Source organism: Monopterus albus, unplaced genomic scaffold (genome assembly GCF_001952655.1).
Source record: "Monopterus albus unplaced genomic scaffold, M_albus_1.0 scaffold86.1, whole genome shotgun sequence".
Lineage (NCBI taxonomy): Eukaryota > Metazoa > Chordata > Actinopteri > Synbranchiformes > Synbranchidae > Monopterus > Monopterus albus.
The window spans coordinates 817,588-835,366 of NW_018127966.1; the positions used below are offsets into that span (position 1 = coordinate 817,588).

The 17,779-nt window shown below is 37.5% G+C and overlaps 1 protein-coding gene across 5 annotated transcripts in view; it reads right to left on the reverse strand.

Moving 5' to 3' along the window:
* Positions 1-17,779, reverse strand: part of lingo2 (leucine rich repeat and Ig domain containing 2) — a 210,684-nt gene that overhangs the window by 63,335 nt on the left and 129,570 nt on the right. For all 5 annotated transcript variants that reach the window (XM_020607488.1, XM_020607486.1, XM_020607490.1 and 2 more), the window contains one exon: positions 14,594-14,679. The gene's annotated coding sequence lies outside the window, so the exon portion shown is untranslated. The remainder of the gene's footprint in view (positions 1-14,593; positions 14,680-17,779) is intronic.

Here is a 17,779-nt window from a genome sequence, read left to right on the forward strand (position 1 = left end):
CAATTCACTTATATTGATATGGCTTTGGCCATCACAGAGGTAATGAATAACAGCAATGAATAGGAGGAGAAGTAAGATAAATAAAATAAATTATTGCATTGTCACTGGCTTCATTCAAACTGCTGTGCAATTGGCACACTTGTCTTCCTGCTGTTAATACAATATCTCAGCAAGGAGAACAGATAGGCTGCATTATCAAGATATTAAACATCGGGTTGGATGTGAAAGCATATTGGAGCCCCTTAATCTCCATTCAGCTATGCTGGCCTGCTAGAATTGGTTGAACACGTCTCTGTTATACATAAATCCTATTTCTATTTGCTTTTCTTATTACTTTTCAGCCAGTGTAATTTCTTTTAACTCCCTTCCTGTATTCAATTAAATGCAATTTCACCTAAAGCCCTCTTGTGGCTAAAATTGCAGTTATATGAAAAAACATCGTGTTTCTTATAACATTACTACATCGGTATTTTCTGATGTGAAATATGGAGTAAGCCCTGTGATGGATTGGCGACCTGTCCAGGGTGTACCCCGCCTTCGCCCGATTGCCGGCTGGGATTGGCTCCAGCCCCCCCCCGTGACCCCGTTCAGGGACTACAAGGTAGAAAATGAATGAATGAAATATGGAGTACCTCGGGGCATTGTTCTTGGCCCTCTGCTCTTCTCTCATTATATTTCACCTATTGCCCAGATTTTATGCAGTCATGCAGTTAATTTCAACTGCTATGCTGATGATACTCAGCTGTATGTGCCTGTAAAGGAAGATGTTCCTTTTCAAATTATAATATTAGAAGCTGGCTTGTCTGCTGTGAAAAGCTGGATGTCAAAAAATTTTCTGCCCCTCAGTTCTGATAAAACTGAGATGCTGATCATTGGCCCAGCTTGATGTACACTCCAGTTTGAGGGTGCTGGATGCTGTATAGATTGTAAAGCCCCATGAAGCAAATTTAAGATTTGAGATAAAAACTATAGCAATAATGCCACATCATCCACCTTATCCCTCTTCATCATGTCTAAGTCCCATAAAAACTTTTTTCACCTGCTATAATATTTCATTGGGTGTTTACATGCTACATTAAGGCTCTTCAGTCTCACATTTCATGTTTTCTTAATGAGATTGATATGGACATGAAAAAAGCTATGGTTTTAATCACCATTTACACAACATGTATTTCATGACTGTGTTTAAACTGGTCTGGTTTATACACAATATCATTAGTTATAATCCAATGTATTTAAAATAATGCTAGTTTGGCCGAATGGCATTGTGGTATGTTTGACTTCACATTATGAAATGAATTGGCTTTAATGACTGTGCTGGTGATACCAAAGTAGTAAAAAGTTAGCCCCCTCTGCAGCTTGAATAGTTAATGATGGATTAAGGAAAACAACCCAAATGCTTTCCATATTTCATGTTGTGTAAATGGTAAAATTACACATAACTAAGTGTAACATTTACAGATTTGGAAAAGGTTCCTAATTCTAAGGTTTTGTATAATATTCGTGCTTAATCAGATCGTTATCACCTGCAGTAAAGAACACAGAAAATTTAATTTGTTAAAAAGGAATTATCAGTCCAAAAGGTACAGGGAACAGTTAATAAGTTAGTCATATCCTTTATTCATAATCCATGAAAGAAATCACCCATTGCTATTATTTTAAAATATTCCTTATAAATCAAACAAGGGTAAACCTGCTGCTCCATAACCCATTTTAGCTACTAAGTCACCTTAAACCATTGCCAATGAGTTTGCATGATGTTTGACCTGAGCTGAGTTTGAGCCGCCTAAGCACCCCAAAAAGGAAACAGGAAAATCTTGGCAGCCTTTGAGCACACACACAAAAAAAGCTCTGCACACAATGGCTCAGTCAATGGCCAGGGCCTATAGCGCATTCCTAGGAGTAAAAAGGACTTTTAATCTAATTACAACAAGACTGGGAAAGAGAAAGGTGGCTGCCCAGCACCACTGCTATTCATCCTTCTCAGCAGAGACTAAAACTAGTTATTAAGTCCTTGAGGGCAACAAGTTTGCAGTCAGGAATGTTTCACCAAGTGATAGTATTAAATAGAAGCTTTGTTTGACAGCTGTAGTCTTGTCGAAATTGACAGCACAATCACAACAATGAAAACTAACAAAAACAGGCATGAGTGATTCATCTTCTCAGGTTTTACCAGAATGGACAACAATACCAAAACTGTACTGACAAAGATATTCCTGGACCAAGGTGTAAATATTACAACAGCGGGAAATAAATAAAAGAAATGCCATTAAACAAATCTCAAATGTAATAGATATATTTTTGTGGCTTAAATATTGTCTAGCATCCACATAGCAGTGTAAAACTAGTGAAAATAAACTTAATTTGGTATATCAATTGTGATTTTGTGCTATCATCAGCTTTGTTTGTTCTGTTTATCTGCATCTGCTTGAATTTGTTTGGTATTAGTAAATATAGTAGGACAGAAGGTCAGTGCAGAGGGAGGTTTATAATTATAGGTCTTACATTCCCTACTGAACCTATATCAATTAAAAAAAACACTGGTGTCATCACTTTGTCTTGTGGCTCAGAAATTATTTATGCATATGAGTTGTTTATACCTGATGAGTCAACCAGGTCCATGCACTGTTTTTATTTGCTGGATATAAAAATGTGTTTCTGCTAGTGGAAAGATGAATGTGTAGATATGACATTGTTAAAACTCCCATAATTCCAGCCCAAATGGTAAAGTACCTATATGTCTAAACAAGACACACCAAAACTGCTGCACAAAGCAATATGTGAAGTACAGTAGGTGTTATATTCTGCTAAACACTGAACATCAGGAGTGAATCATCATGTGTAGACTTAAAACTAATATTAAAAGATAATGGCACTGTACTATAATTAGTTATAGGCTGTCAAGTGTTGTAATGCTGCTGGGTTAAACCAGTGCTGGGCTACAACTTATGCAGGTGGCATATAGGGTTTTTGGTAAATGTCTTCAGTTAGCAATGTTTTAATGACTGCATTAAAGAACCAAATAATCAAAACGTATGGTCCTAATTAAGATTATTGGCAGCTGCTGCTTCTTTGAGTTGTGCTTTACTTTGTAAGTAAACCATCTAAGTAAGCTATTGATTTCTTCATCCTGCTGCACTGACTGTCAAGTTCACTTACTTTTCTTGGATGAAAAAACTACTCATCACATTTAGATATTTTATATAAAAAGCTAAATAAATTGCATGCTGTCAGAAAACATGATTTGGATTTCTTAAGGGATGACACCATAAGCTCAGACAGTACTCAACATAAGTTGGCAATACAAATTCCGCAAAGACTCATCATTGCTTTTATTCCTCCAGACTCAAAGATAGCTCCAAGCGTTGAAAGTGGCTTTCATGTATTGCTTGCTAGGACGGTCATGCACAGCAGGTAATAATTCTTCTACAGTGAATGGTAATAATTAGTAATCTTCATTGTGCAGCTGTAGGGATGTTTGCTGTCCCTTATAAAAACCCTTCCCTAATTATCATACTGCTACATGCTTGTGAAAACAATGATGAGAAGAGCTCACGTACTGCATACAGGCACATTATGGATCCAGAATATAAATAAGCTCTATAAAGCCATGGTCACTTTCTGAAATGTCTTCAGTTGTAATGGAAGATGCTCAACTATTTTAATACAATACTTTTTTTTTATTTTTTTTTTTACTGCAGCCAAGTACTCACCATGCATTCCTCCATATAAATGAAATATGGTTCTATAAAACCAATTAGGGTCTATCTCAAATGCATTCATCCAAGCATTGCAAACTTAATTAAGAAGGTTACCCACAGCTGTGCTTATATGCCACATGTCAGTAAGATGCCATTCATGTAACCTTTTAGCTGTGGCTTAAACCAGAAATACAGTGCTTAACATTCTATAAGTGCTAAGCGTATTGGCCTCTCATGTTCATTTAAAGTCCATATGCAGTGATTAACTCGGTGTCATTAACGACAAAAATTCAACCGTATGTTCATACAGAAATGCTCAAAGCAGTGTCTGGAAAAGTTCATTTGCACTATGACACCTCTCTTGCCATTCATAACTGTTGGTGTCTTAATTATCATGATGATGCTGGTGATGAATTCATTTATTTATAAATGAGATAATACACGTGAAACATCATTAGAAGTTGCCCGGATTTTCATTTGAGTCAATATTAGCCATAACATCCCAGTTGCGGTCAATTACTGTGCTGTTTGCAAGTTACACAGTGACCTTCTCCAAGCTGACAAATGACCAATTTCTTCACCGCCCTCTGCATCCCAGCATGCATTTCTTATTTTCTGCTTTGTTTCTAAATGTCACATTTGTTCCTGGCTACTTTAAGTATTGTTCATATGGATTTCATTGCCCATCACCACCAAAATGTGTCTGTCAATCTACTGTATCTATTAAAAACAAACTACTCTTGTATGCTTTTCCAGGTTGAGAGAATTTAGTGATTTTATGATTTGGGTGAGCTGTCCCTTTAAATGAAAAGTGACTCAAACATAAACATAATATCTGTACAGAGAATGCAGCAGACACCATGTAGTGGAAATAAATACAGTTTAGGCTGAGTCCACTATACAATTTTTATGGTAGAGTAAACCATAATCACCTCTACCAACAAACTGATAATGGCCTTGGCCTGGCAGTGTTCCTAGCTCATCTCCTTGGGGTAATGACCCCTCAGAGCCATTGAACTTGCTGTGTATGCTTATGCTACGCTGCTCGGCGTTTTACCGTCTTTCCGGCCCACACAAGAGGTCAGGTTCACCTTCAGTCAGGCGTTAAAATGAAGTCCACTCCCTCACTGAGCCCATCATTCAAAACCTTTTTCGATTCCCAATTGAACACATAAAATGCAGTCTTATGAGCTACCTGACTCGTATATTTCCCTGTAAAGGGCTGAGGACTAAGCCTTTCTAAAAAGGAAGCGGATTTGTAATGTGAAATAGGTGAGTGAAGAGGGAAGTTCCTCCTCCTGTTGTAAAGATGCTAAATTACAGTGTACCAATTTTGTCATATTTACTCAGGCTGGATAGAGTGCAGGGTTTTTAGACAGTTGGGCACATGCTTGCACAGGCTGCAATTTGATTATGCTCTTTTTACCACAGTGTTTTTCTCAGTTCTGTGTTTGTTATAGTCGAAGGATTTTCTTATAAATGGATATGCATTTCATCAGCAGAATCACAACACAGGATCAGCCAGAGTGCACTGCTCCCAGAGCAGCTGTGGGGTGTTCAGTCACTTGCTCAAGGGCACTTGGTGGATAGTAGATGTAAAACCCTCCAGATACAAGCTTGAAAATGTATGCTTCTGTCAGCAAAAGGGATGAAACCAGCTATCCTTGGATTACATGTTGACCGGTCTTCTTCATGAAAATGTAGTAGTCCATTAGGTCTTAGGACCCTTCATATACCTAATGTTGGCATTTGTGAAGTGGACTTGGTTGTAACTGTAACCCTGTGATTCCTGGCAATGCGCCCAAAGGAAATGTTTTAACTTTTGAATTACAGCTGAAATGATTGTTTGATTAATTTAGTTTGGTCAACCTATCGAATATGTACAGACAACAATATTTCTAATACTTTAACTAGCTATTTAAGCAAAAATGCCAAGCATTTGATGGTTTTGTTTTCATGAATTAAAAAAAGACTGCTTTTCATTTTCTTTTACTTCCTTTCTTACATTATATTAAAGTGAATCTCTTTGGGTTTTGGACAGTGGGTTAAAACAAAACAAAACAAAACAAAACAAAACAAAACAAAAAATCTACAGTAATTGCAGCCTTAACTTGGATTTCAGTTGAATCAAACAGAGATGGGGTGAACAACCAATGACCAATGGTAAGTAAATGGTTTTAAGTTTGCAACAAATCTTAATGCACTATGAAAAACTGACTCCAACTACAGTATATTGCCAAAGTATTCGCTAATCTGCCTTCACATGCAAATGAACTTGAGTAACATCCGATTCTTAAGCCATATGGTTTAATATGATGTTGGCCCACCCTTCGCAGCTGTAACAGCTTCAACTCAGATACTGTATATATAGATATACAGTAGATATAAAACAAGTAGCAATAATCTATTTTCGTTCCTTGAGTTATTTCAACAATATCTGAAGCTTTTTTCTTTGATTACAAAATAAGACTGAGTTCAAAGGGACTGAAAAACATTAATAGGGCAAGTGAAGTATGTATATTTAGGTTTCTATGTGAGCAGGGATACACAGCTGTACTGTATAAACCTGTATCATTGGCATAATAATTAACTTAACTTCCTCTTTATTAAAGCCTCCACTAGTAAATAGAAACAGAATCAAAGCAGGCCAAACTGAGTGCCTTGGGGCACTCCATGAATACGAGTAAGACAGATTGAACTGAGGCCATTAGGTCCTACCCTACCTCATAGGTAATTAGTAAACCAATCTACTGCTTGGTCACAAAGCTCTCTATTTAGCAACCTTTGTTTTAGCAAGACATGTGCCACAGTATTTAGATAAATCCATAAACCAAGCCACATAGCTCTGCTTCTTATCCAAACTTACAATGACATCATTTGCAACCTTCACTTCTGCAGTTACAGTAATATGCTGCATATCTTATAATCTCGCTGATCTAGAGGATTTAGTCCTAGCTGAACTTCTACTCTGATCCTATTGTGAAAAGCAGCTAAAGGCAAAAGTTATCAGATAATATGGTGATAATGGCATGGCGGTGAAAACTAAAACCAATTATTACTACTTCCCATAATAATGCCCCAGTAACAATCCGAGGAACACACACTCATTCAGGAAGTTTAGTATCCAGTATGACCACAATTTTTCTGCTGGGTATTGAGCAGCTCCAGTGAAGCTGAGGCCCTTAAGTGCCTTCTCTCACCTTGTTGTGTGTGTATGTGGTTCTTGGGTGGGCCGAGGATATGTAAGACTGAAGACTGATGGTCCAGTGATCCTGCCCAGGAAACTGCCTCCCTCTCAGTCACCCCATTCTAAAGTGCTGTAAGCTTAATAGGTGCAGTATTGCTCCTCTCAGTCTAATTTCCTGGCTGACATAAGCTTATTTGTTTCATTGCAGTTGCTCCATTGGCCATTTACCCAACAGCATTTACAGCCACCCAGCATAGTCGCTGGCACTGGACATCTTTACAGGAGAATTGCAGTGGGAATCTCTTTTGCTGGAGAAATCTTAACATAAAGACAAATTCAACACCATCCCTCTGTTATTAAACTGATTCAAAAATAAAATGCTTTTCTAGGAGCTGCCATCAATGTAAATCACTCAGTGAGTTGCCAGCATTACATAGGCGTCCGCTGACTAAGCATGGCCACTTTAATCTGCATTAGTACTTCACTCTTCCAGTTGAACACATGCTCTGCTCTGATGCTTCTGTTTGGCTGGAGGTGTACAGGGGTCAACAACTGAATAACATAGATTTACTGCTGTGGTGTATTTATAGTCTTATTTGTTTATGCTGATATAACCTGTGAAATTTTGCCACTGAACTAGTTAACTACCATCATTATGTGCTAGGTGCACAGATAGTTTATAATGCATGTAATTTTTAAATATTCTTAAACTGATCATGTAAACCACTTTATCCCCCACAATATTTCCTTGTGACCATAACAATATGTGGCCACAATGATAATTTGTAGTCAATACCATTTAATTTTGACTGTTTAGTGGAAGCAGTATCTCTATTAGCAGAATTACAGTATAGTGTGCCATGAAAACCAAATCATTGCAGATTCTTTTATCAGCAATAACCAGTACTTTATATACTCTTTAAAAAAAAACAACACCCATGTAGCAGTGTTGCTATTTGAAGTTTCATTACTCTAAGCAACTCTATCTCTGCATAGCCAGATCCCTTACTACTGTACTATTGATCTGTACCGCCACTCCTTTTCAACTGTGAGAAAATGTTCTGTGAAATATTTATTTTCCCTGCATTTGCCCCTTCTTTAAATTTCATTCTATCATTTCCAGTTAAACATGCTGATCCAAGTCATTTTTGAGGCTTGGACTTAGCCCTCAGTTGGCTGTGCCTAATGCGTAATATTCAGCGGGTTGGAGACACAGCTCTGGATGCTAAAGGTTGAAGAGGAGTGAACATAAACATGGTGTTCTTGAATATTGTAGGCTGCAGTGTAATGGGTGTTATTACCCCATTCACCTTCTCAGAACTGATGATCATTATTTAAACTGCATTAGATACATAGAGGTTACGTTTGAACGCTGAAAATGAACATACAGTATAAACAAAATATCTTTACACTGTGGATTTCTTTGGGAAATACATAATGTGCGGTGAACATAATTCAGTGGCTTTGGACTGAAAAGATCATATTTACACTGACCCTACTATACTATAGGTGGCTATGCACTCAGTACTCTGTTTCTTATTTTACATTTCTTCTTTCTTTGTCCCAGACTCATTGCACAGACCCAAAGTTTGCATAAAGCTCTATATACACAGATCATAGCATCCATAAATAATAAAGCACACATAAATTAAACATCAAGTTGCGTTTGCAATAGCCACTCTCAGTCAATTGACTACAACGCCTTATTCTCCCCCTCCAAGACTTGATTAGAAGCCTTTGCATTCCTGTATGGAAGAAAAACAAAAAACAAACAAAAACAGAAACAAAAAACACAGAGGGAAGAAAGCCACAGGGAGTGCACCTTTTGATTACCCACAATGTACTCTGTTGTTACAGTTTGCAATAATTATGGGCTATTCAATCAGACAAAGCTTTGAACAGAAACATTTAATAAACCCCAGATTTCTGCCATTTTTATTCAGCTCTGACATCTCCAAAGTTTAGTAACCAGCTTCCCACCCTCACCATACAAGCCAAGTTCCTTCCTACATGTCAACAACCAGGAGACCTAGTGTCAACTTAGTTGTGTGCCAGCAATGTCCAAATACATAAATAAGAAAACATGAAAATGATATCAGTGTTGTCAACATAGGTCTGTTCACTGATATAATCTGAGATGCATCTAATGATTAATTGACTAAAATTATACCAAATTACTATTACTGCCACATTATAATATTTTATAATGGCAATAAAAATATAAGCAGTGTGGCTAAATCGCTTATTGTTGATAAATGTAAATTATGCAAAAAATTGAAAGTATAATCTTAAGTATAATTTTGGCAGTAAAATGTTTCTTTATGCCAGGTCGTTTCTGATTTCTACCCCAGTGCTCTCCATCTTGATTCACAGAGTCAGTTTGGGCCTAATGATCTAGAGTGTTTTCCCCTAGAAGGCTAAAAGCCCTCTGCTATATTCAAGCTGTGCAGATGTAGCAGTATCACACTAGTCAATGTGAAAATTAAGACTCCTAAACATAAGACAAAGACTTTCTGGAACCCATATGTTATGTACATGACTAACTGAAGGTTCACATGCCATTTTCATCTGTTTGCAATATGAAAAATTTACATAGCATGAAACAATATGTTGTGTCAAGACACAGGAAGACAAATGTTTCGACTTTAAATGCATAATTAAAGCTTTTTTTGCATTCAAGGACATTATCACCACTAAAACTAAAAATCTGATTTTTTACATAGCCATTTTAGGTTTGCTAGGTTTTGGCATTTCAGCTTGTGATCTTCCTGATAGAAGACAATCTAACCAGGACAGAAAGGTACTGTACATGCCCTTCTGCTAGTTCATTCTTAATTATGACTTTGGTGATATTGAAAATGACATTTAAGATCCCTTCACGCCTGTGTTTTTGTGAAAGACTTGAATGAGGCCCATCTGGTCTAAGTAGGGCACTGGGGATGACAGCGCGGCAGCATTTTAATATGTTCTCTCAGAGATGAGGGGGCTGCTGCGTTACAGAGATGATGATGGCACTCCCAGTCACGTTCACTCACTTAGAAAAGCTCGTCTTCACTTGATCATTCTTGACAGTAACAAAAGGGGTGAATAGTCTCTAATCAACACCAAAAATTCTGATCACTGTTGGCATTGCCCTAATCAGCCCATAACAGCATTTTGAAGACAGTGTTAGCAGATAATGGAAGGTTAGTCATACTAAACAATAAGAGATGACAAGTTCCTTTCAAAAACCACCTTCTCAAAGATGTGTTAAAAAAAAAAATGAATGGTACAAAATTAAGAGACATTCGGGGACCTGGGGTGCTTCTGAGCACCTGGTAGCCCAATGAGAACTGAAAAAATACTGGGAACTGTGTCATATCTAACAAAAAGGTACCTCTGTAGAGTGATGTCTGGGATTTATTTTGCTGAGAGAGCTTTGCATTATACTACACCAGTACAAGTTCAGAGCCAGCATAATGATGTATTCTTCAAGTGATTTTGTCATCTACCAGGATACCGTACACTTTTAATGTAGTATACTATATTAAAATGTAGTAAACATTTTAGTTATTGGAGAATTTTCAGAATTGATAAGTTTACACTTTATGTATCAGGTTACGACAACTGTTGCCTTGTGTTAGGTGTTTACAGGAGATGCAGGATTTTTGTTATTTTGTCCCTCCATCAAAACTTGCTTTATGCAGTGCAGTTCCAAACAGCCACAATACAGCATCATTTGGCACAATTTGCAATGCAATTGCCAGGCTTCAAATGATTTGTCTGAAAGGTTGAGAAAATAATGATGAATCAATATATTTGGTAGAGATATGAATCTATTACCAAAAATAATGAGGCATGTAGGTACCAATAATAGACAAGATAAATGCTTTGTGTTTTCCATTCTTATGAATACATCTCACAAGAACCGGAAAAAAATGTGCTCATGTCTAGCAGAGCAACTGTCCACCTCTTTATGAAAACCTAGAATTTCACAATAACTGCCATCAAATAACAGGCAAATTTCTATATACTGTAGTATTTCAAGACCATCCTTCACTAAATTACACTTGTCCTAGAATCAAGAGGGGGCTTTTGCCTTTAAGCTACAGGAAAGGAGCTGCACAGAAAAAAATATTCATAATAAATCACAACTAGGCACAGTACAGTGAATCGAGCATCCTTCCTGCTTTATGCCTTGTCTTCTATCTGCAGTGAGCAGGCTCACCTCTCCTGTGTTCTGTCTTTGAATCTGCAGCCAGGCTTTCCATTGTCTCTGCGTGCTGTCAGAACCCACCTCTTTGAGAGAGATTATTTTCTCTTTCATATCTAAAAGTGTGCAGTGAGATCTAATAATACCATATCCAATTGATGTTGGGGAAAATGTAGCACGTCACTGGAGAAAAGAAATAAAACAAACAAAACAAAAAAAACAAAAAAAAATCAGGTCTTCTATCTACAAGTGTCAGCACCAGAATCTCTAATTCATCTGGATAAACACATATCTGTGCCTTATCCATAATTAAAACCTCTGTTTTCTCTGGCACATGGAATCAAGGTGTGAGGGGAAACCTCTGAGGCATTTCCAAATGCAGGGCACACTGACTACTGTTAGCCTCTTCCCCTAGCCGAGAAGGTGGTGCAGAAATACAACCCATTATGGGAGAAGCACGCCTCACTGAGAGGTGTGTTTTTTTAATTGTTGCTTTTTTTAATGAGACAATCTTTTAAGAAGGCAGAACATGAGGAATGTTGACTGATGTACAGCACTGAGTGAATTAATCATAGTAGGGCATATGAGGGAATGCTCGCAAGGGGATAAATGGATTACTGTACATACAAACACACCCAGTCATGCATTAGAGCCAGCCTGTACAGCCTTAGCCATAAGTGCCATCTCTGTACAGTATCAGACTGATGCAGGTTACAAGAAGACTATCAGCATCTCTATTATTATTGTTCTCAAAACATGACTAATGCTTGCTGTTCTTATACACAGAGCAGATGGAAATGAAATGTTTAAACACTACACCCAACTATTTCAGAGCTAAAATAGGCTTTGACTGCTCAGCACCAAACGTCATTTTTCAGTTACCTGGTTATGTGCACTTCATTCACTATGCAAAATGAAGATAGTCTATTTTGTCTTCAGGGCAGTTCAAAGACAAAACCCCTCTGACCATAAGTGTCTTTTCTACCTAGAGTATTCTTCAGCTTCTAGGATAATTAGCAGTATTTTTTTTATAAATTCGTTGGATAACCTGCAAACAGATTCACTGCTTCAAGTCTTGACAGTGTTGTGCTTTCATGAATGCAGAACTGAAGAGTGTGGGCTTTACCAGTATAGTCTGAGGACAAGGCAATATTAGTCCAACAACCAATATTTGCTTCATTTTAAAAATAAAGTACAATTAAGAATCAAATATGATAATGTAGATCAATAAGTATTAAAAAAAACCTTATTATGTAAGTACAATACACCACTGGTTTTAGCTGGTAATATTGACTACCCCAGGAACTCTGCCCCATGATGCAACCTGCTGAAACTTCCACACAGTGGTTGATAACTCTACTACACTCCCCTGGGAGTTTGGTTTTCTCTTTTAAATTGATCAGTGATGTTACAGTTTACAAGGGAATTGAATTTAACAAAACTTTATTACAAAGAACAGCAGCCAAATGATCAAACTGCATCCAGATATATGTGAAGCTGAGAACACACACATCAAACTTTGTTTCAATAAAGTTATCTCTGAAGGAACAGGACATCTTGATTTAGATGCAGAACACAATCCCATGCTCGGCTGGCTCCTCCCATGAGGGCCCAGGAGATTAAGATTTAATGGCGATACCGAGGGAATGACACTATCTGTCTGCAGCCTCACATCTCTTCACACAACATCACCTCTGCTGCTTTTCTCTTTCTCTCACCCAAACACATACACAAATGCACTGGCCTAGACTGCCATGCATACAAATGTGGGTACATACACACAGGCATGTGTGCACTTCTCTCAAGATGCCTGCACACATGCTCACTTTGCAAATTTTGACAGTTACATATGTAATCTAAAATCTGACAATAGCTCAGCAACTGGCACTCGAAGTCACCTGGAGTTTGATTTGTAAATTAAAAATCTTGCCAAGATGATATTTTTGTAGCATCAGTACTCCAAGTGGCTCAAAAATTGATAGATCTACACTTAGCATGCCCGAAAGGGACGCAGTGTTCCATTTAACAGTGTAATCCAGTGTTCAGATGCTATGAAGACAGTTTAAATCAAATTATATGTGACATATAACAACTGCCCTTCATTCGTCTATCATCATATGTATCCTCTGCCAGTACTGTACTGTATACATAATGAAATGAAATTCCAGGGCTGTATTATGACACACAATTCAAGTATGCACTCAACATCAGATCCACAGCACAAACCACATACTAACTGTACTTCTGAATTCTTTAGACCACTCTTACAACATTCAGATGCAACCACCTTTTCAGAATTCATACCCTAATGTTATCCAGGTCTAAAATGTATCTGTAATGGCTTCCTCTTTTCAACCACTATTTCTTATCCCTTGATATTTTCAGAGGCATTAAGAACTGAAATTAATGAGGGATCAATTTTCATCTGGATTCACAGGGTCAGGTTAGTTCATGAAAAGAGCAAGTAAATCTCATGCTTTATGCACTAGTATCAAACCTAAAATTTCACATACTGCACTGACACACATAATAAAAGTAATGTTCCTTGGTATAGAATATTCATATGCATCTTTGATTTGTCACACTTACATGGTCTTTAAATGCTAATAATACACAGTAAAAACCATGAAGTAAATGTCACTAAATAACTGATAAAGGGCACATGTCAGACTCAATCATGGCGTACACAAGTACAAACATAATCATCCTTTTATAATCTGATAGCAACACATGAAGTAAGCTGCTGTACTTTGCAATCCAAGAATTGAAATTATTTATAAATCATAGGTGATTTCATTAGAAGCTGTGAAGAGTTTGTGGACTCGCTGTAAATTTAAAAGGTTGCTCCTAGTCTGACTGAAAAACTAGGTTGACAGTGTGAATCTTTTTTTCAGATGGCACACATCCTACTGTCTTGACCTGCTTGTCCTCACTGCATTAATGAGGGATCATGTCATTATTCAGCAATGATTTGTGTGTCAGCGGTCAAACAGGCTGCAACAAGGGACACTAGCTCAAAGTGATGACTCAGTGACACAGAGCACATAAAGCCAAAGGAGCTGGATCACTAGAACAGGTACAGTGTCACAAAGCTAAAGGTGTACACATTTGGATAAAAGTGGAATGCAACACCGCCCTCTACAATGGATTACACTGAGTTATGTGATAATGGCATATGTACAGTATGTGTTCAGAAGGGCCCTTTTATATTTTCCCAATATATGCAATAACCACAAATGAGGAAGCAGAAGCACATTTCAGGAATAAAATGGATGAAATGGTTGAGTGAAAACCACACAATTAAGGACAGGTGCAGGTAGTGAGCAACACAGTCATGTCAAATGGACCTAAACAAGACCAAAGAAGGGGTGTGTTTTTATGCTTATGTTATTTGTCCATCCCTCACTACTATAAAATCATCAGGACCGACGTAACAGAGATGAAATAATCCAAAATGAACACAAAAGTTTTGTGAATTAAACAGCTAGCATACTGTAACTGTGTACTGCTTACCACTTTGAGAAGCAATCATCCCCTCAGCCATCTCCTATTCTTTCTCCCCTCTTTTGCTTTGGTTGTCCCTACTTTTGGTCTTTTATCTAGAAGTAGAAAAGCAGGAAAAAGCAGAAATGAAAAAAAATTATGGGTAAGCTTGTAAGTTACAATGAGAATCAATACAAAAGGAACACAATTTCAAACACTGTGAAATCACAATGCTTAGAAATTAGATTGACATAGAATAGACAAGGAATCAATAGCAGAAACTGTCAGCACATGAGCAAAGCCTCGCTGCATGCTGAGCTTTCGCATGAAGTAAATCACATAATACATATATATTTTATTTTAACCCAAACAAGTCTTACAATTTCAGTTTTGAGTTTATTACAAACATTTTTCATCAGAAGGTCCTGATGTTTTTCAAGTCCATAGCAAACAGCGTGAGCTCAGGAACACACACTGGCCCCTGCCTACTACATAGTTATCTCCAAGTCCAATGCAGAGAGATTTAAAAAGAAATGTTTGACTCAGGACGCTCACATTAAAAAACCGTGCTATTATTATGCCATCAAGAGTTCAAGGACAATAGCTGTCCTGTTTTTTAACATTTACTGTATCTGTTAGATACCCTTGTTAAGCCTGAACCCAGCTCCTCACAGAGGGCACAGAATGCTGATGGGCTGTGACAGTGTGATTTTGCTGAAATCATAATAATCCCCGTTTTTCTGCCCTTGATATTACAGATGAGTAAAACATCTCCGACAATCCCTTGGTCTTGATGTAGGCCTTCTAATAATCTTAATATGAAAACATTCAGGATAATCACCTTTATTTGGCCAAGCATGTTACACATACAAGGAATTTTTTTCCGTTATAGAACTGAGGCAGCCATCTGCGGCGCCAACACCGATGGCTCTGACCATCAGGGGCAACTTGGGGGTTCAGCGTCTTGCCCAAGGACACTTCAACATATGGAACTGCCGTCACTGTGATTTGAACCTACAACCCTCTGGTTGGGAGACTACTACTCTACCCACTGATCCACAGTCACGCCATGTCATTAGACAAATGACACTGTATATACTAAAAGGTACTTATCTGGCGCAGATCTTCAGCCACGCTAGCACTGCTAAATAATGTCAGGGTGGACTGCCATGAAAATTTGTATAGGCATGTATGGTCCCAAAAGTATGAATCCAAATTACTTCGATGATGCCTTGACCTTTCATCTAGCACAACCTGCAGATCAAAGTGTTACAAGATAATGGAAAAAAACCTGATCTGTTTACAGTACTTCTCATACATCTCCACCATCAGTTCACAACTTCATTTTTCCCAGTACAGATAATTAAGGAAAACACCAAACACACAAACGTGAACATAGAATTTCACTCAAGGAAAAATGCATCAAGCTGCAACAACTCTGGGCTGACTAGCCTTAAAAAACCTGCTGATATCTTCACTGTCTCTTTGCACTGGGTGAGGAGCCTTTACTCATAACTAATATATACAGGAATGAACTGTATCAACATTGTATACGGTTTGTATCTCATGCACCATTGCAAATGCCTGTGTATTTATTGTGCTTTGCAAATAAAGTTATCATGATTCAGATGATAATTACAATATATTGTAGCATGTAGTATGATTTAGTAATGGTTCATTGACCGTCTGTCACAAGCTTGGCCTTGATTCATAAGGATGCATTAGAATGGCTTTTGCTACCTGGAATCAAGATGTACACTAATCAAGACAACAGCGTCTCTTTTTAATTATGACCATAAAGCATCTTAATATGCAAGAGCACCTGGATGCTGTTATAGAAACCAGAGTGTCACTGACATTTGCTTCTTATATTGCATCCCAAACCCAGATAATAATGTGCTTTATTTGTCAGAGATCGGACAAATAAAGAAATGGGATTTTTTTTTTTTTTTTTTGCCCCTTCCCTTTTCACTGATCAGCTGGAAGTGAAAAAAGATAAAAGGTTGTAACCAACACGAGAGCAAAACTTTGCTCGTAGCAGAAAGGGTGCATCTATAAAGTGACGATATAATGATCTAATATGTCAGAAATAACTTTGAAAGATAACACTAATATCAAACTGAACAGTTTTATAATCATGACACATTTAAAAAACATATCACTGCACTATGTGGTTTTTATTTGTGAGTAATGCATTGTACACACATTTTTAAACACACTGTTCTTAGCCTATTTTGAAAATTTGCATCTAAATCTTTGCTGATATTGTTTCTAGAGAGGTCAGCACAGGACTTTTAGGTCCCCACATTTCACCAGAGAGAAAAAGGGAAAGTCCTTCTGAAAGGCTGCCAGATGGCTTCCACAGTTTGATATCATTGCAGCACAATAAAAAGTCATTTCTACACAATGAACTATTACTTATTATTACTGGATTTCATAAGAGATTTTGATTTTACTATTCAGCCAAAAATAAGAAAAATGAAATAATATGCCAACATAACTCATCCTTGACATCCAAATGTCTTTCCCTTCAACCAATGATACACAGCTAATAAAGCAGAACCAATTACTTTGCACAGCTGGGCCTCTTTTATATGTTCCTTTTGATCTTGAGCATTTGATTGCTTGTAAATACATGCCTGATTTATAGTTCTTTACACTGGGCCCAATCACCAGAATGCAATTAATCACATTATTATGCCAATTAAGAAGTTGGACTGCTCCAGTGAAGTTAGAAAAAAAGCAGGGGAACGGAAGATGTGAGGTCTTCAAGGAAGTTAATGTTACATCTACAGTACGACTAGCCCTCAACCACAAGGTTTCACACGTTAGTGCTGTTTACATATGGGTCGATTTGCAGTTGTTGATGCAGGGTTTTTGATATGAACCACTGTCACACATACTATTACTAACAGATGAGTGCTGTTGTTAAGATAATATGCTCTGATAATTAGCATGGGACACCACTTACCATAGCAAAGAAAGAAATGCATTCAGACTGCACACATGACACAGTGTAGGTGAAGAATGAGTAATTGAAGAAACAGTTTACATTACACAGAGCAGTTTCAAAGTGTGAATGCTCTTAAGTGAGATAGAGACATACACTTGTGTTTTGATCCGTGATGGTCCAAGAAAAGACTAGGCATCAGTGTAGAAATAAAGGAAGTTGCAGGACTTGCTTGAAAAGGTGATGATTTGATAGATTGTTTTTTT